A 19,920-nucleotide genomic window follows, 5' to 3' on the forward strand; every position below is an offset into this window, starting at 1 on the left:
AGAGTAGGTGACTATGCATAAGGCATCCAATGGTTCCTTATGCAGGAGAGAAAACAAGTTGGAAAGACAATGAGTAGAGCAGAACATAAAAAATTGTGTCAGGACAAAATGGTATTTTGATGAGCAGTCATCTTGTTCAAGACTTTGGCTGCTGCATGAGAGAAAGGGGAGTAAGAGAGAGAGATTCCATTCAGTACATTCCATCATGAGAGTGCAATGAAACAGCTTAGCTAAATTATACTCTCTCGTCTTTTAGCCTAGAGACTAGCAGAGCCTAGGAAAAGCAGCTGAGCAAGGCTATGGAACTACTATGGTTCACACAGAAGCAAAAATGTTTCTGAAAATAGTAAATGTCCTATGGGTGCACTGTTAGAGCTCAGTCATAGAGCACATGATTTGCTTCAACAGCTCCATTTAAAGGGACCTGGGGAACTTAAGAAGTTTCTGGAGAATCAGGAGAATGACCAATGTGGTCTAACATCTTGTCACACAGTGGCCATCCAGATGCCTGTAGGAAACCTGTAAACAGGACCCAATCACAAGAGCCATCTCCTGTTCTGTGCTTTCTAGCAACTGGTATTCAGAAGCATTATTGCCTCCAACTGTGGAGGCAGAGCAAAGACATCATCGCTAGTGACCATCAGTAGCCCTCTCCTCCACAAATCTGTTTAACTGTCTTTTAAGGCTATCCAAGCAAGTGGTCATCACTGCCCCCTGTGGGAGCTACTGCCATAGTTTATCTCTGTTCTGTGTGAAGTAGTCCTTTGTTTTACAAATAGTACTAAGCAAGAAAGACCATTGGCCTGAGTTGTCATCAGTTAATGTTGGCTGGTCTTTTTAGTATTTGCATTGTAAGCTGAGCCTGAAAGGATACATGCCTCAGATCTGTGCATGCACACACACAAACATTTTTGATGCCTTGGCATGAATTTGCCTCTGATTTACTGAGATGGGGATAGTGCTGTAATGCAGCACAGGAAGGCAGTAGGAGTGGCCACAGTCCATGACAGAGCCTGCCCTTGTTTGTCCCCTGCTTCTGTCTAGGACAGGAATGACAAGCCAATGGTCTATCATAGGAACACAGGGAACTGCCTTAAACTCAGACTATTACATATATTCAAGTTACATATGTTCACCCTGCATATTTCTGCTGTTTCTAATAACCAAACCTACAGTCTGCATAGACCTGCTTCACTTCAATGATGAAACAAAGTTGGGAAATGCATGCATGCGAATAAAAATACTGTACATATTTTTTCCGAGGAGAAAGCTGCTGCAGCATTTTACTTTCCACTTGTGTGGCAATAAATTTTAACTGGCTGAAAACTAAAATGGCTATTGGAATGGCTCTAATTTATTGCCGGCTGTGATGGCAGCTGAGAATCTGGGTGGTACAAAAGACTGAGGAATTCCAGCGCCTCTTTCGTCTTGCACAATGAGCCCACTCAAGGAGCACACACTTGCAGATTTTAAGTGACTGGTGCACTTGACTGTGCAACCAGCTTCCAAACACTGGAAGGTTCTTATTAAGCAGACATTCATTTTTATAGGATTAGACAAATTCATGGTACATCAAGGCTATCAACCACAATGGCTATGCTGTACCTCCACTGTAGGAAGCAGTATATCTCTGAATACCAGTATCTGTTCTGTTGCCTGTTCACAATCTCCTGTCCTTTACTTAGCTGGCCTCTGGAACATCCAAAGGTTCAGGCCATTGAAATGAATGCCCCTGAGCACTCTCTCCCGCTTCATAGAGCCCATTTGGTTCCCTGGTATACTCCAGAGATTAGGGTGAGGAAACAAGCTGGGAACACAATCGAACACTAGTCAAGCCTGCCTAGTGGCAATGAAGGCAGCAAAGAAGGCCTACTTTGCTGCCTCCATTGCATCCTTATTGTGCCGTCCACAGAGCTTCTCCAGGTAGTGTTGGGCCTCTTACAGTCTTACAAAACTTCAAGACATGTTTGGGGATTGATTGGTAAAAAGCATACAGAAAAATCAAAGAATAAATGTGGCATTATCCCTATGTTTCAATATATGCAAATGAAACAAATTTATTAATAGAAATTTGGGGACTATTCAAGAGACCACTGATTTTGTGGAACTGATATCAGGTAATAATAGATCGTAAAGAAATTGGAGCCAAATAGATTTCTTATTTGTTTATTTATTTAACAAAAATTGTATGCTGCTTGATTGTAGTGAAGCCTCTAAGTGGTTTACAAGAAATATTAAAGGGTGTTACATCATGAGTAGGAATCCATAGCTCACTCTTTCTAAACACTTGGGATGCAGGCCAGGTCAGTCTCTGCAATTCTCCCATAAAGGCAGAGCCTCCCCACTTAGTGCGGAGGGGGAGATGTCTCTTGTCTAGCAGCATATGGTCACTTCCTCCAGTGGCATTTTTCTGTTTCCAAAAATGCATCCATCAAACCTCTTTGGAATCTCAGCTCTGTCAGATCCACTGACCTCCCCAAGCTGTTTCTGTTCTGGGAGATGAATCTGTTTGCTCAGTCCAACTCAATGCACATGTTAAGTCTGAAGGGTGGGGGAAGAGAGAAAGAGAAAGAGCGAGAGCAAACATGCCTGGCACTGGCATCAGAGCATGCTCCTTTCTGAGATACGCTTTCCCCAACACAATACAATGATTCTGAAGAAGTGTGAATGCACATGAAAGCTTATACCCAGAACAAAATTAGTTGGTCTCTAAGGTACTACTGGACAATTTTTAATTTTATTTATTTATTTCACAATACAGTGAGCTCCTGCATTTCCATGGGCTGTTAAATGCCTAGAATGACTCCAACAAAGACCTGCATGCTTTTAAAATTGAAGTTGAAATTCTGCAGCAGATATGCATAACCTCTGGTCCTCTGGGAATTGCTGAACCACAACTCCAGCAAGCATGCCCAATGGCCAGGGATAATGGGAGCAGCATTTGGAGAGCCAAAGGTTCCCCATTCTTTTTTTTCCAGTGATGCCATTTCAACTCACATTCTATTTCTTTATTTTGTAACTCCCCCCCCCCCCACGCTTAAATCTTTCCCTACCACATGTTTTGAATTAATCCCTGTTCTTATAATTCTTGACCATTGGCCATGCTGGCTGGGAATGTGTAATCCAAAACACCTAGACACCGGATTGGGGAAGGTTTCTGTAAACTTTAAATGCCAAGCAAGACTTATTAGGAGAATTTAAAGAAAGAGGAGGACTTGATTCCTTTACAGTTTAATATATTTCCTCATCACCAGATCCCATTTTTTACTGAGCCCCCAACAGATACTCCTGGGCATTGCAAAATAATATGGTGGAGGATACTAGCATAGCTTTTCAGGCTCCAACATAACTCCATACCCAGGCTGTCTACTGGTTCCTCCGGAGAAGGGATGGTTAAATCTGTCAGTTTTAATTTCTCTCTACAGTGGTACCTCAGGTTAAGAACTTAATTCGTTCCGGAGGTCCGTTCTTAACCTGAAACTGTTCTTAACCTGAAGCACCACTTTAACTAATGGGGCCTCCTGCTGCTGCTGCACCGCTGCCACACGATTTCTGTTCTTATCCTGAAGCAAAGTTCTTAACCCGAGGTACTATTTCTGGGTTAGCAGTGTCTGTAACCTGAAGCGTCTGTAACCCGAGGTACCACTGTAGTTACCATTTTCCCAATTATAAGTTCAGTTCTCCACAATTCCACTTCAGTTTGCGGTTGTTGTTTTTTAAGTCCTTGTGAAAATTAATCTGCATTTTAGGGCGAATGTATGCTAATATACGGGTGGCGCTGTGGGTTAAACCACAGAGCCTAGGACTTGCTGATCAGAAGGTTGGCGGTTCGAATCCCCACAACAGGGTGAGCTCCTGTTGATCGGTCCCTGCTCCTGCCAACCTAGCAGTTCGAAAGCACGTCAAAGTGCAAGGAGATAAATAGGTACTGCTCTGGCGGGAAGGTAAACGGTGTTTCCGTGTGCTGCTCTGGTTCGCCAGAAGCGGCTTAGTCATGCTGGCCACATGACCTGGAAGCTGTACGCTGGCTCCCTTGGCCAGTAAAGAGAGATGAGCACCGCAACCCCAGAGTCGGTCACGACTGGACCTAATGGTCAGGGGTCCCTTTACCTTTATGCTAATATACACATTTTTACAAAATTATTTCACCATGCAATTTTCTCTAAATGGTTCAAAATTTACCCTAGTACAGTATATGCATTGGTACACATAACTTGGCTGGAGAACTGCATTGCAAAAGTCAGAGAAGTGTGAATTTGGTGCAAATTTTAATCTGTTTTTTAGTCTATTGTTATTTTGATATTATGAAAGTTTTAAACTATTATGATTAATTTTTCTTATTGCTAATATTATTGCTTTATCTTTTCTGTAAAAAAACTTTCAGGAGGTTGTTTTACAATCAAGCAGTGTGTAATGTTTTATTAAATAAATAAATAAATATTATTAATAATATTTAGGTTTTTTAAAAAAGAAATTACCACATTTTACATAGGCCTCAAGGTGATTTGCAAACATACCATAAAAACAACTGAATTAGTTTTAAGAACAATACAAGATGAACACCTAAAAGATATTTCACCCAGCAGGAAAAACTTGTTGAAACAAACATGTTTTCAATTGTTTCGAGAAAGTACAGATTGTGGGTGCCTGTCATATCTTAGAATCATAGCACTGTAGAGTTGGCAGGGACTACATGGGTCATCTAGCACAACCCCCCGACATGCCCAAGGTGGAGCCCAAACCCATGACTCTGAAATTAAGAATCTAACGTTCTACCAACTGCTTGAAAGTAACATTGTTCCATCAAAAAGGGGCAGCCACATGGAAAGCCCTGCTCTGAGTGACTGTGGAGTGGGGCTCCTGATATTTTGGGAACATTGAGGAGAAACTCTCCTGCACAGCACAGTGACCTTCTGGGCACAAAAGGATAAGGGTAGTAGTATTTTTCTAGAAAAAGAGATGCCAGAATTAACCATGAACACCTCCCTTGTTCTCTTATAATGGCAATGGTGCCCACCTGAGAGGGGCTGGTACTGAGTTCTGGTGAGTTCCTTCTGAAATAAAGCCCTGCCTGAAACTGTCTGCAGACAAACGCTGGTTCCCTCGGCCTGTAAAACGAGATGAGCGACGCAACCCCAGAGTCGTCTGCAGCTGGACCTAACTGTCAGGGGTCCTTTACCTTTTTTAAGGTGACCACATGCACTGAGTTCACCATCTCTCTCCTTCTTTAAGACATATGCAGCCTAGCACTTGCCTGTCAAGGATCCCCAAGACACCCCTGAATAAAAACACAGTTCATTTTTGCTTGGGTTTTTGGCATAATTTTGGCCACAACTTTATTGAATTACAGTATGTGAGTAGTTGCTTAGGCATTGGTTAGCGACTATCTGTCCCACTTGGAGGGAGGAAAAGAACTGACAACCACACCCATGTGGAAGTCAGTAAGGGCAAACAATTTTGGGGAGAGAATAAAGCTGGGTGCCAGGCTCACACCTCTCCCCAAATGCTCCCCAGGGCTCTTGCGTGGCCCTAGTCCTTTGTCAGGGATACGGACAAAAGCATGGCGAGCCCCTGGATTCCTTTAACAGAATACCCTTGCAGCAGCAGCAGCAGCATTGGAGGGGCAGGCACAGCCAACCTCATCCTCTCCACCAACCAAAAAATTAACCAATGCCTAACAGCAACCTTACAAGTTGTGACAATTTGCTACGCAGTAGGCAATCCCAAGTGGCCCCAGCCAATCAGCCAAATGGTAAAATTCCTACCAGGCCCCTGCTCAAAAGCAGACGACCCCATGACAGGCATAGCAAGGTCAGCGCAAACAAACCCTAATTAAAGGGAGGATGGTCCCATCACCTTCTGGCAAATAGAAGGGGAAGAAATGGAGGCAGTGAGAGATTTTACTTTCTTGGGCTCCATGATCACTGCAGATGGTGATAGCAGTCACAAAATTAAAAGATGCCTGCTTCCTGGGAGAAGAGCAATGACAAACCTAGACAGCATCCTAAAAAGCAGAGACATCACCTTGCCAACAAAGGTCCATATAGTTAAAGCTATGGTTTTCCCAGTAGTGATGTATGGAAGTGAGAGCTGGACCGTAAAGAAGGCTGATCGATGCTTTTGAATTATGGTGCTGGAGGAGACTCTTGAGAGTCCCATGGACTGCAAGAAGACCAAACCTATCCATTCTTAAGGAAATCAGCCCTGAGTGCTCACTAGAAGGCCAGATCGTGAAGCTGAGGCTCCAATACTTTGGCCACCTCATGAGAAGAGAAGACTCCCTGGAAAAGACCCTGATGTTGGGAAAGATGGAGGGCACAAGGAGAAGGGGACGACAGAGGACTAGATGGATGGACAGTGTTCTCGAAGCTACAAACATGAGTTTGACCAAACTGCGGGAGGCAGTGGAAGCTAAACGCTGCGCACAGGAACCTATATAGCACCCCCATCCATCAAATAAAATTGCAACCATTCATTTTCCCCAGCAACACTGGGGGTGCCCAGTCAAATTCGTGGCCATCCAAACTAACCTGCCCAGCAACAGGGGATGTCATAGTTGCTCCCACCGCAATACGTGCTCTCCATGAAGGAGAACCTGCTTTGTAAGAAACTCCCCCGGGGCCTAATTTGATCAGTAGAGCAGGCACGTCCAACCAGTAGATCGTGATCTACCGGTAGATCCCTGGCTGACCCTGGTAGATCACGGGACCCTTATTGATCATGGGATTAAAGAAAGTTTACTGAAAATTAACAAATAAAAGCTGAAGAACTCTGGGCAATCCTACCCCCAAAAAGCTCAACAACTCTGGGCTCAACAGCTCTGGGCAATCCTCCGCAAAAAAATATTCAATAACTCTGGGCCATGCCCCATACATGCTCCTCCTCCCTCCAATGACAATAGATAGATCACTGCCAGGTTTTAAAAACTGGGAGTAGATCACAGTCTCTTGGGAGTTGGACATGCCTACAGTAGAGTGTTTGGTATGTGGTGGGCGGGGCTTGTGTGTTTTTCTCCGGAATCAGCCCCTCCCTTCAGTCTGTGTTCCGTTAAGAATGTCAGTTAAGAGGGACCAACTGCCTCTTCTTGCCTCAGACTTGCCTCATATTGTATGTTAAAGCTTAGTTTACATTTACATGAGCCACTTATTTCCCTCAAAGAATAGGAAACTCTGCTGAGGAAAGGCATGGAATATCCTAAACTTGGGTGAGTGAGGGGATATTTCCAGTCTGACAGGAGGATTAATTTTGTTAATCATCCCCCACCTCCACAACAATTGGGTTATGGGTCCAGTCTGGCAGAGAGAGAGAGAGTAATAATAATATGACCATGTATATAAAAGCTACAAAAGCCCTAGAGCCTCCTGTTCCTGTTCTCACTTCAAGTAACTATCTTTTCTGGACATAAAATCTGCATCAGCAGAAGAGGCAGAAAAAGTAAAGTGGGAAAAGCAGGACATAAAGGCAAGGACAGAAATTACAATTTATGTGAGTGACAGTGACTTACACCACATAAGAAATGTTAAGACTGCCAAAGAGTTGTGGCAAGGTCTGAAAGAGTTGTATGAGAGAAACACTCTGAATGAGAGACTGTATTTTTCAAGAAAGCTGTTTAATTTAAAATAGAAAGCAAATGGAGATTTAGAAAAGCATCTAAGTCAAGTGACAGAGTTGATGGATCATTTAGATATTATAGGCAAGGAATTTGAAGAAGTGATTTTAATTCTGTCAAGTTTGCCTGAAAGTTACAGTTTTTGATACGTGCAGGAGACTAAAGATAAACTTGATATGAAATATGTTGTATCAAGACTTAAAGAGGAGACTGCTAGGAGAGCTGAAAAGGCAGCAGAGTGTGAAACGTTAAGTATTTACTGATACGTATATATTTAAAAATAAGGCTGCTTTTCAAGCTGTGGCCAAAAGAGACAAATCTATATGCTTTTTGTGTGGGAAATAGAACATTTTGCAAGGAATTGTACAAAACAAAGTGTTACTAATAAAAAAAGTTCCAGCGTAGTGACAGAAAGCAAACCAAAAATGCTTTTACAGTTCATCAGAACTATCTAGCAATCTCAAGTTATAGGAAAATTGATACTATTAACAGTAACTCTTCTGGTTGGTTAATTGATTTGGGAGCTTCATTGCACATAACACGTGATGCGCTTTTTTTTTCAGAGAGTTAAATGAAAACTCATCAGAGACAGTTACAGTTGCAAATGGCCACAAAATTTCTGTGCAAGGAAAAGGAACAGGTTCGCTCAAATGTGTTCAGGCAGAAAAACAGTTTGCAATGAAGTGAGAGGTGTAGTTTACTTGCCAGAATTAACAGTTTGCTGAGTGTGTCAACCCTGACCAAACGTGGTTTTAATGTAAATTTTAATCACAACAGATGTGTAATTACCAAAGATGGACTTTTATACACACAAGGTTTTGAAAGTAATGGAGTCTTTGTGCTAGATACAGGTCAAGAAGAATATGGTCAAGAAGAATTCAAGTGCAACCTGTGGCACATAAGGTTTGGGCATAGAGACTTCAGGATTATTGCAGACCTGCCAAAGAAAGGTTTGGTGAGGGAAATGGAAATTAAACCTTGTAAAGTTGACCTGAAGGGTGAAATATGTGAAAGTTGTTTGTTGGGGAACAAGACCTTCTATCCCCAAGCAAAGCCAGAAAAGTTCAACAGAACCTTTGCAACTTATTTATACTGATATAAATTCAACTGATCTCATGGGAAAAGTAAGTATGTATTAAAGTATATTGTCGATTATTTGCAAAACTGCACAACTTATCTTTTAAAGGAAAAATCAGAAACTGCAGAGAAATTGAAGATGTTTATTGCAAGTGTTGAAAGCCAATTTGGGAGAAAGCCATGAGCAATACTTTCAAACAATGGTGGTGAGGGCATGTCACACCACATCAAATCTTATCTAGATGAAAGTGGTATTAAACATTTGCACATTACCCCATTTACTCCAGAACAAAATGCTGCGGAGGAGAGAAAGAATCGCTCTCTGATAGAGCTGGTCAGATATATATTTACGGAGTCTAATTTATCATTGAATATTGGGATGAGGCAGTGATGACAGCAACATATTTGCAGAACAGACTTCCAACAAAAGCTACAAATAAAACAGCATTTGAACTTTGGTTTGGAAGAGTACCGAACATCAGTCAGAGTCTTTGGATCTAAAGTTTTTGCATACGTGACAGCACAAAGACATACCAAACTTATCACCAGGACTGAGTTAGGAATATTTGTTGGCTTTGAGAAGGGGCACAAAAGTTACAGAATTCTTAATCCAAAGGCAAGAGAGAAGTGAAAGTGAGAAGCATAGTGTATTTCAGAGAAGGAGAGCAATCTTGTGCACGTGTTCCTAATCTGAACAATTTTAAAGAGAAACAGAGAAGAGAAGATAATAGATAAGCCAGAAGAAATAAGCAAGTGTTTTGTAAGATATTTAAAAAAATTATGCAAGGCAGATATAGAAGAAGAACAGGACATAGCACAAGCTTGGAAGACAAAAGAAATACCAACGAAAGAACAATGGAAAGGGAAACTTATGGAATATGCAATACTGGCAAAATTAACAGATAAATTACATGAAAAGGATAATAAAGACTTTAAAAGAGAATGGGAACCATTTACAGCATATATGAAGAAGCAACATAAAGAATTGGACTCACTGGCAGGGTTTGAATAAACAAACACAATTGTATATAACAAAAAGTAAGATTATATGTATGGGGGAAAATTAGGAAACAACATGCAGGGTGAGTAATATGGAAATAAAACAAAATGGGAATATGAGGGAACTCCAGGGGAGGGGGGAAATGTAGAAAATTGTTAGAGAAATATTGTTAGAAGATGAATACATGGAAAAACCAATAAAAATATTTAAAAAAACAAACAAAAGAAGAACAAGACATAATAAAATATCTCCAGGGAAAGGAAATCCCAAAGGTGGTAAAAGACAAAATTGGACAATTCAAATCACCTATATCTATGATGGAACTACACCAAGCTATCTCAAAGGCCAATATTGGAAAATCCCCGGGACCAGATGGTCTGCCAGCAATACATTATAAAAGACTAGAAGAGGTGTTAGTCTTACCGCTGAAGATACTTATGAACAAGATCTTGGAAGATGAAAGAATACCAGCGACTTAGCAAGCAGCTAACATAGTGTTGATACCTAAGCAAGGAACAACTCAAGAATCTGTTAACAACTATTGACCAATCTCATTGCTTAATAATGATTATAAACTGTATGCAGGAATTCTGACCAATAGATTAAAAAAAGTATTCAAAGATATTATTAATGAAGATCAGGCCAGATTCTTGCCATATAGACAAATGAAAAATTATATGAGAATGTTGATTAATGTAATTGAATATCTAGACTTAAACCCAGGAAAGAAAGCAGCCTTTATGCTAGTGGATGTAGAGAAGGTGTTCAACAATGCTTCCTGGAAGTTCTTTAATAGCAATGGGAGACCATTTTACTAGAGGAATAAGGGCAATCTATGAAAAACAGAAAGGCAATCTGATAATTAATAGTGAAATGACGGAGTCTTTCCAAATAGAAAAAGGGACCAGGCAGAGTTGTCCACTTTCCCTCTTACTGTTTATTATACTCCTAAAAATACTTACACTGGATATAAGAAAAGATCAAGGAATTCAAGGAATAACATGGGGGGGGGGAATCCTTTAAACTGAAAGCTTTCGCGGACGATTTAATATTAATGGTGGAATAGCCAGAAGAAAGTATTCCAAAAATCTTAGAAAAAATGACGGAATTTGGTAAGGTCTCAGGGTTCAAACAACCTGCTGCCAGGTTGATGATAGCAAAAAATTGGAAAGGGGGCAATGTCCCCTCAGTAGAGGATTGGTTTAACAAATTATGTGAATTCATAGAGTTGGCTAAAATGACAGCAGCCATTAGAATTCAGTCAAATCAAAAACTTAAGAAGGAATGGAACTGTTTAGAAGAATATATGACAAGACATCGTTCCAAAACAAATTTATTGATTTGCATGGACTAAGTTCATAAAGGAGTGGAAAAATTATTGTAAGATTGTTCTGGGGCCAAAGTAACTAATATATATAACACAATGACAAGTTCAAGATATATCAACGGTTGTCGTGCTGTGGTGGAGGGAAGTCACAATAATAGAATGAGATAGATACAGAATGGAAAACGGGAGTTTTATTAATGTAACAATTTACACTGTATATTATGTATACAGTGGTACCTCGGGTTACATACGCTTCAGGTTACAGAGTCCACTAACCCAGAAATAGTACCTGGGGCCTAATTTGATCAGTAGAATGTTTGGTACGTAGCTTGTGTGTTTTGCTCTGGAATCAGCCCCTCCCTTCAGTCTGTACTGTGGTACCTCAGATTAAGTAGTTAATTCGTTCCGGAGGTCCGTACTTAACCTGAAACTGTTCTTAACCTGAAGCACCACTTTAGCTAATGGGGCCTCCTGCTGCTGCCGCGCCACCGGAGCCTGATTTCTGTTCTCATCCTGAAGCAAAGTTCTTAACCTGAAGCACTATTTCTGGTTAGCAGGGTCTGTAACCTGAAGTGTATGTAACCTGAGGTACCACTGTATTCCGTTAAGAATGTCAGTTAAGAGCAGGGGGTCGGCAATGTGCAGTCCATGGGCCGGATCCAGCTCACGAAGACCGTTTTACTGGCCCAGGAGCCGCCCCCGAACCAAGCCGCCTGCTTGGCGAGTCCCTCACGTGCTGCGCTAAACCGGCGTGGCACGGGGACTCATCGAGCAGCACCAGAAATTGCGTCTGCACACACACAGATACCAGAAATCACTTCTGCACATGCCCAGATGCCAACAATTGCTTCTGTGCAGGCACGATTTTCAGTGTCTGGGCATGCGCAGAAGCGATTTCCGGCGCCACGGACATGCACAGATGCGATTTCCAGTGTCATGCTGCGCTGGTCTGGCCCATGGACAATCTCCACAGGAGTGATCTGGCCCATGGCCGGTAAGCCTTACCAACCCCTGGTTAAGAGGGAGCAACTGCCTCTTCTTGCTTCTTGTCTCAGACTTGCCTCAAGTGGTTGTACTGTATTTAGTTTCTCTCATTATGCTACAGTGGTACCTTGGGTTACAGACACTTCAGGTTACAGATGCTTCAGGTTACAGACTCTGCTAACCCAGAAATAGTACCTCGTGTTAAGACCTTTACCTCAGGATAAAAACTGAAATCGCGTGGCGGCGGCGCAGCAGCAGCGGGAAGCCCCATTAGTTAAAGTGGTACCTCAGGTTAAGAACGGACCTCCGGAACGAATTAAGTTCTTAACCCGAGGTACCACTATATTTTGTTAGTTTCCTTTACAGTATTATTAAAGCTTAGTTTAGATTTACATGAACCACTTATTTTTCTCAATGAAAGAGAAACTCTGCTGAAGAATGGTGGAATATCCTAAACTTGGGTGAGTGAGGGGACATTCCCAGTTAGCCAGAAGGACTGATTTTGTTAATCATCCCCACCTCCACAACAGGACCAGCATCACCACAAACACATTTTAAGTCTGCTTCTTTTCAAGGGGAGTGCCAAGCACACAAACTGAGGCCTTTCCTGCTCCTCTTTCACCAAAATCAACAGAATACATTGTTTTGGATGAGCCACCAGGGATGTCAGAAATCTCCTCAAACCTCCCCAAAGGCAAGCTGAAGGGGTCATTTAAGATCAGATTTCTACTTGCATTTGGGGTGCTGCGAAGCCATAGCAATGGGAAAACGCACTGAGATGGCAAAGGGATTACATTATTCCTGCATGAGTGCAGTGATGAGCTAATGGAAGCAGCACATTCAGAATGATTACATCTGGCTGAGCGCCAAGGGGCAGAGGCAGGCAGGGAAAGTCCCTTGCATGAGTAAATGGCTAGTAATTTAAGGCTGGCTCTGTATTGTTGCACCTCTTTGGGAGGGGCAGCTTATCAGGCAAGATCTACAATAAATAATGCAATCACAACAATATAAAAGAGGAAAGGAGAAGAGTGCAAAATGATAGAATCTCCTAAAATTATGAATTGTTTAGAGCAGCCTTCACCAACCTGATGGCCCCTGGTTATCTGGACTGCCACTCCCACCAGTTCTAGCCAGCACTGTCATGGTAGCCAAGACTCATGGGAGTTGTAGTCCAAAACAGCTGGAAGGCACCAGTTTGGTGAGGCCTACTTTAGAGCACAGGTAGGCCACCCACAGCGCTTCTCTTCATTTTGTGCAACTCCTGAAGCTGCCTCATTTCTCCATCCTTCTTATTTCTTATGTAAACTTCTTATGTAAAAGTGCATAGATTCTTTATACAGCATACTGTACATCATTTCATCTCACTAGATGAGGGCATAGGTGGCAAATACCCAACGCTTACAGATAGCTCCCCTTTCTGGGCTCACAGACCAGCACCCCAATTCTGCAGATAAGGATAACATCAAAGCAAACCAATTAACGTATATCGAAACAAATGAGCTCATTGCTGCAACCGATACCAATTAATTGTTGGGTTATCTTGAATATTTATTTATTTATTTATACCCCGCCCATCTGACTAGGTTTCCCCAGCCACTCTGGACAGCTCCCAACAGAATATTAAAAACATGATAAAGCATCAAACATTAAAAACTTCCCTAAACAGGGCTGCCTTCAGATGTCTTCCAGAAGTCAGATAGTTGTTTATTTCCTTGACATCTGATGGGAGGGCATTCCATAGGGTGGGTGCCACTACCAAGAAGGCCCTCTGTCTGGTTCGCTGTAACCACACTTTTCGCAGTGAGGGAACTGCCAGAAGGCCCTCGAACCTGGACCTCAGTGTCTGGGCTGAACGATGGGGGTAGAGATGCCCCTTCAGGTATACTGGGCCGAGGTCATTTAGGGCTTTAAAGGTCAGCACCAACACTTTGAATTGTGATGTTAGCAAAGCTTCTGGAACAGCTCACCTTTGGTTCAACACTTTGGTTCAACACAGAAGCCATTCTCCCCACTTGTGATTCCCAGCAACTGGCATATTATCTCCAACATTGGAAGGAGAACATAGCCATCATGGCTGGTAGCCATTGAGAGCCTTGTCCTCATGCATTTGTCTAATCCTCTTTTAAAGCCACCCAAGTTGGTGGCCTTCACTACCACCTTGTTCCATAGTTTAACAAGATTTAAGGCATTCAGTGTCACAAGGTATTATGGCCACCAGCTTAAGTTCGTATGACATCCAGGTTCAGAGGCAGCATATAGGGATGGGCTATTACTATGTGGCATCTGGCTGACCACAGCTGGAAATGGGATGCTGGACTTGATGGACTCTGTATGCACCCAGCAAAGCAATACTCCATCTTCTGGTATTTATAAATGTAGAGGGCTGTCCGGACCAGTAGGTTTGATTAAGATAGCTCCCTCCGATCATAAATTTGGGGCACCAAGTCTTAAACCCACCTGTGAGCCCAACCAGGAGCACAAAGTGTGGTTCTGGGGACACACTTGTACACCATCAACTAAAATAATGTCAAATTAGCAATGATTGCCTACTTGGGGTCTTAGTAAAGACAGCAGACCAGAAAGGGAAACAGTCTGCAGCCTGATGGTAGAAAGACGCATCAAGGCCTTTACTATCAAAGACTGGCCACAAACTTATTTTTGTGCCTTAGCTGCAGAGCAGGATTAGACCAGCTGAGCAGCAGGGACTTGAACAAATTCAGCAGCAGGACCCACAATTATCCTTAACTCGGCTTGGTGCTGCTTCCCAGGGGATGAAAGAGGCCAGAAAATTGGCTGCCAGCCCCAGGGCCTAGAAATCACTACTTGTGGCATTGGCTCCATCCCCATAATCTCATGAAACAACTATGCTATTATGCACAGTATGTTCACTGTAGCCCTGCTCAGCAGAAGCTCAGCCCAACAGGCAGGATGGGAGGGGCTGCCTTTGGTTGAATTCCTGCAGGGGGATCACAGAGTCCTCAACCCCTCTCCCCAACACACACCCAACACAAAGGGTCAAACCAAATCATCCAGCCAGTGATCTGCACCCTGCAGCCTTTCTGAGTGCCCAGGTTTCCTGACAGCCCTGTGACATCCTCAAAAAGGCTTTTCTTTAAGTGCAGGCATTAGGGATGCTGCCTACCCTGCTCCTGACAACAATTTATTGGGGGTTTTTTTGTTTAAAAGAGAGAAAGGACAAACTAAGCATCCCACTCCTCTTCCTCATTACAAACCTGAAGCTCCAAAGAATAGTAGTAAAGTTATTGTAAGCATTGAAGTGGAGAGTCCAAAAGTTGCTGGTGTCAAGACCATCTATTACAGAATGCAACAGGTACAGTCTGTCCTGTAGGGACTTTGTTCATGTGCTCTATGAATGGCTACCAGCCCACCACAAAAGTCTTTATCTCTTTTTGCCCTCTAGGCATGGGAACAATTTGTGTCAGATTTTGATAAAGTGCTATCTCCCAAATCACGTTATACCATGTTTGTACAATTAAAAATATTTGCTTCTTTCTAGTTTCTGGCCATCATTGTTCTTGCTGTCCTTAATAAGTGACCAATTACATGTTTATTCAACAATCCTTGGTTGTCTCCGTTGAGTACACCTAACAATGCTACATACATTTTTCAAAAAGTGGAATTGTTACAGGAATCAGTGCAAGGAGATTTTTTCTAAAAGATAAAAGGAAGAATGAGTGCACTGAATTCAGGTGCTCAGTAATCACACATAAAAAACACAGTCTTCCTACACTTCCATTAAAATAAAGGAAGACACAGATTCACAGAATTGTAGACTTGGAAGGCTCCCCAAGGTGAATTTTGTCCAATCCCTGCTAAATAATCCCTGACAGATGGCCATCCAACCTTTGTTTAAAAAATCCAATGAAGAATGTCCACCACATTCTGAGGCAGCCCATTCTACTGTTGACCATTGGAAAGTTCTTCCTAGTGTTTACAGTGGTACTTTGGTTTAAGAACAGCTTAGTTTATGAACAACTAGGATTAAGAATGCTGCAAAACCGGAAGTAGGTGTTTTGGTTTGTGAACTTTGCCTTGGAAGCAAAACACATTCCACTTCCTGTTGAGTGTAAATTGAGTCCCCCGCTGCTATGGGAAAGCACACCTTGGTTTAAGAATGCTTTGGTTTAAGAATGGACTTCTGGGAAGGATTAAGTTCGTAAACCAAGGTACCACTGTATTTGGAATCTTGTTGTCATTTGAATCCATTGGTTTTGGGTCCACCCCTCTGGACCAGCAGAGAACAAGTTTATTCCATCTTCTATATGACAGCCTTTCAGATATGTGAAGATGGCTATCATATCTCCTCTCAGTCTTTTCTTCTTCAGGATAAATATGCCCAGCTCCAACTCATGAGCTAATTTATCCTATGGGGTTTTTGGAGATCAGGAAGCACAGCAGCTAGAGAGGCTGCAAAGAGCTGGAGAAATGTGTGACAGGAAGACATACACACTGCCCACCCGCCATAGCTACCTCACAGTGATAAACTCCATCTTGCGCCCTTTAAAAGCATAAAGAAACTATAAAGCACCTTGAAAAAGAGGCAGAGAAATTGAATCCACCACCATCCCGCCCTGCAATTTAATAAAAAACAAAAATCCCAGCCTTAAAAAAAAAAAAAAAGATTTTTGGGCTTTTCAAATTGCAGTTAGATCCTCAAAGGGAAAAAATACAGGGGCATTTTCCCCTATAGGATTAACTGCTATACATTTAAAGCTCTCTTACACCAAAGAATCTGAGAACTGTATTTTGTTAAAGGGAACTGTGAGGTCTCCATTACCCTCACTGAGGTATGATTCCCAAAGTAGTTTAACAAAGTAGTTCCCAAAGTCCTGTTTCCCATGGACAAGGGTGCAGGCTCCTAGGGGCCATGGCACTTTGGAAACCCACCCCCCGCCATATATATATATATATATATATATATATATATATATTGAGGAGGCTAGGCCCCCTCAATGTTCAGAGGGCTCCACGTGCAATGTCTTGACATCATGCAATGTCATGCGTGTGACATTCTAACATCAGAACGTCAGTGTGCCCTCTCAGTCCTCTGGAGAAGGTGGCACCTCTGCCTATGAAAACTTGGAATCATAGCTCTGTGTGGGGAATAGGGATCTCCTAACAACTCCCAGTAGTGTCGTAGGGAAGTGAGAGCTGGACCATAAAGAAGGCTGATCGCCGAAGAATTGATGCTTTTGAATTATGGTGCTGGAGGAGACTCTTGAGAGTCCCATGGACTGCAAGAAGATCAAACCTCTCCATTCTTAAGGAAATCAGCCCTGAGTGCTCACTGGAAGGACAGATCGTGAAGCTGAGGCTCCAGTACTTTGGCCACCTCATGAGAAGAGAAGACTCCCTGGAAAAGACCCTGATGTTGGGAAAGATGGAGGGCACAAGGAGAAGGGGATGACTGAGGACGAGATGGTTGGATGGCATTCTAGAAACTACCAGCATGAGTTTGACCAAACTGCGGGAGGCTGTGGAAGACAGAAGTGCCTGGCGTGCTCTGGTCCATGAGGTCATGAAGAGTCGGGCACGACTAAACGACTAAACAACAACAAACAACAACTCACAGCACCATAAACAAACTACACTTCCCATGCTTCTTTGGGGAAAGGAATAATTATTTAAAGTGGTACAGTACTGCTTTAAATATATAGCACAGATTAGGTCTTAAATTGAAAAAAAGAAGAAAAAGGCGGGAGAAACAGTATCCTGTTTTCCACAGGAGGCAGTGATGACCACTAACCCCAATGGCTTTAAAAGAGGATTAGAAAAATTCATGAAGGATAAGGCTATTAGTGGCTATTAGACTTGATGACTATGCTCTGTCTCCACAGTTGGAGGCAATAATGCTTCTGAATACCAGTTGCTACAAACCACAGGAGAGGAGAGGGCTCTTGTACCCAAATCCTGCTTGTGGGTTTCCCACAGGCATCTGGTTGGCCGCCATGAGAACAGGATGCTGGAATAGATGGGCCATTGGTCTGATTCAGCAAGCTCTTCTTATGCTTTTCCCAGCTGCACCACCTCAGTCAAATCTAGAGCTCCCTGTGACAGCCTTAAAATACAGACAAAAATATTGTGATATCTGGTCATGGATCCCACATGTCAAGTTTAAGTCAGGTGCAAGGGCGGGGGAGAATTGCTTTCTCCCAAAGCCAACAAAAGAAGGGAGAACTTGTGTCTTCCATTAAAAGTTTTTATCATATCACTTTTGCTCACTGTATGTTAATCACAACTACTGTACAAGTACAAAAAATTCAAGAAAATGTAAAAGACTGGGGAAGGGGAAGCAAAACTAATTTTCACCTGGAGCAGCAAACTAGCCCATGATGGCCTGCAGTGGTGTAGCATAGTGGGAGCCGGCGGGGGCATGGCCCTGGGTGCACAATTATGAGGGGACACAACCAGGTGCCCCCACACAGGTGCCAGCTTCCACAGGGATCCCCATCCTGCCCTGGTGAAGGTGGAAGAGCAGCTCAGGCCCACGGTGAGTGGGTGTGAATAGACAGATGTAGACAAGGGGCCACCCCAGCCCAGCAGTCTTCTCCACGAGCGTCAGAGGGAGGATTCACCTGCCAAGGGCTGTATTGGCTAGCCGGGCTCCCCCCTGCATGGGCAGGCTATGCAATGCGGCCCCACTTGGCTCTGTTGGGGGGAACTGCGTCATCGTCAGCGGCTTGCCCACCCCTGGTGCTAGCAACCCATGCTACGCCACTGCTGGCTTGCAGGTGCAGAGATGGGCAACAGCCTCAGTATACATTGACTCCTGAGATAGGCCTCAAGCTGACTAGGAGACTGTGTTCATGTGCTAACCTCTCCAATGGGCTGCCCAAGCTAAGTCTTCCCAGCTTCTCAAGATACAGTATACAATATATTTAAATCACCAAGGAACAGAGGATGCCAGGGTAGGAAGGAGCAATAATTTATAGGAGTGAAGACATCCTGTCCAGGTACTGGAATTTGAAGTCAGTTGCTTTCAAATTGCTAAATCAGTTGGAGAATTCCCAGGCAACTCATCCACAGAATCATGTGTCTAATATTCTCATTCCTTCTTATTGTGAACCTTAATGTTATCAGCCATTATTATTATTATTATTATTATTATTATTATTATTATTATACTTTCTCACCCAATGGCATACCCACGCAAACCACAGCATCTGACAGCCCACAAGAAGCAAATCCAAGTCACAGAACTGCAGTCACAAGAATGCCCCCGAGTGCTCAAGCCCAGCTGTATGGCAAGCTCACAGCCACTGGCTAATCGGCTTCTAAAACCTGAGATGCCAGGACTCAAGGCGGTCAAGAAGCCGTAATCTCTGACCTGGAAATTCCATTTGCTTATCCAAGAGATGCATGGAATGCTGACCTTGGTTACGCAGCTGCAGTGAGGCAAAGCACTCTGCACATGCTTCAAGGTACTTTCTCATGTCCTGCAAGCGGGGCCCTCTTGGGCTCCCATACAAACCAGTTTCTAGTCTTCGAGGCCTCCCTCCCAACACCCTCACGTGCCCTTCTGTTGTGGAAATTGCCCGAAAGGGAATGCAGTAAGCCAACATCGGTGGTTTTCCAAAGTACCCACCCAATATATGCTGAAGCAGGTGCCATAGAATGATGTGCAAAAAGCGATGTCCTTCTCCAGAGAGCTCCCTGAGCTACCCTGTCTTTATGGATCCCTAGATGTAAGGGTCCCGCCCCGCCCCCATATCCTTCGCTCTCCACTTTGGAACACCTACCCCCACCCCACCTCTCTCTAGTTAAGGCTGACAGCGGAATCTGTCCCTCTCTCCCCCACGCCCCGCTCTCTCGCGCTCTCTCTGCCCGCCCCCCCTTCTCTGCTAATAATGGCACGCATGCCCTCCTGCCCACATTCTAGCAACCGGAATGTGCCAAGCGCCG

At 43.2% G+C, this 19,920-nt stretch overlaps 1 protein-coding gene and 1 long non-coding RNA gene across 4 annotated transcripts in view; one reads left to right on the top strand and one right to left on the bottom strand.

Moving 5' to 3' along the window:
* The window catches only part of LOC309333509 (actin-binding protein WASF3-like), a 75,082-nt gene that overhangs the window by 54,518 nt on the left and 644 nt on the right, over nucleotides 1-19,920 (bottom strand). The window lies entirely within an intron of this gene.
* LOC309333629 lies at nucleotides 7,116-11,173 on the top strand. The gene is made up of 2 exons (XR_014152616.1): nucleotides 7,116-7,856; nucleotides 8,173-11,173. It is a non-coding gene; the product is annotated as an uncharacterized lncRNA (long non-coding RNA).

This window comes from Podarcis erhardii, assembly GCF_964252035.2.
Source record: "Podarcis erhardii genome assembly, chromosome: Z".
NCBI classification, from domain to species: Eukaryota; Metazoa; Chordata; class Lepidosauria; order Squamata; family Lacertidae; genus Podarcis; species Podarcis erhardii.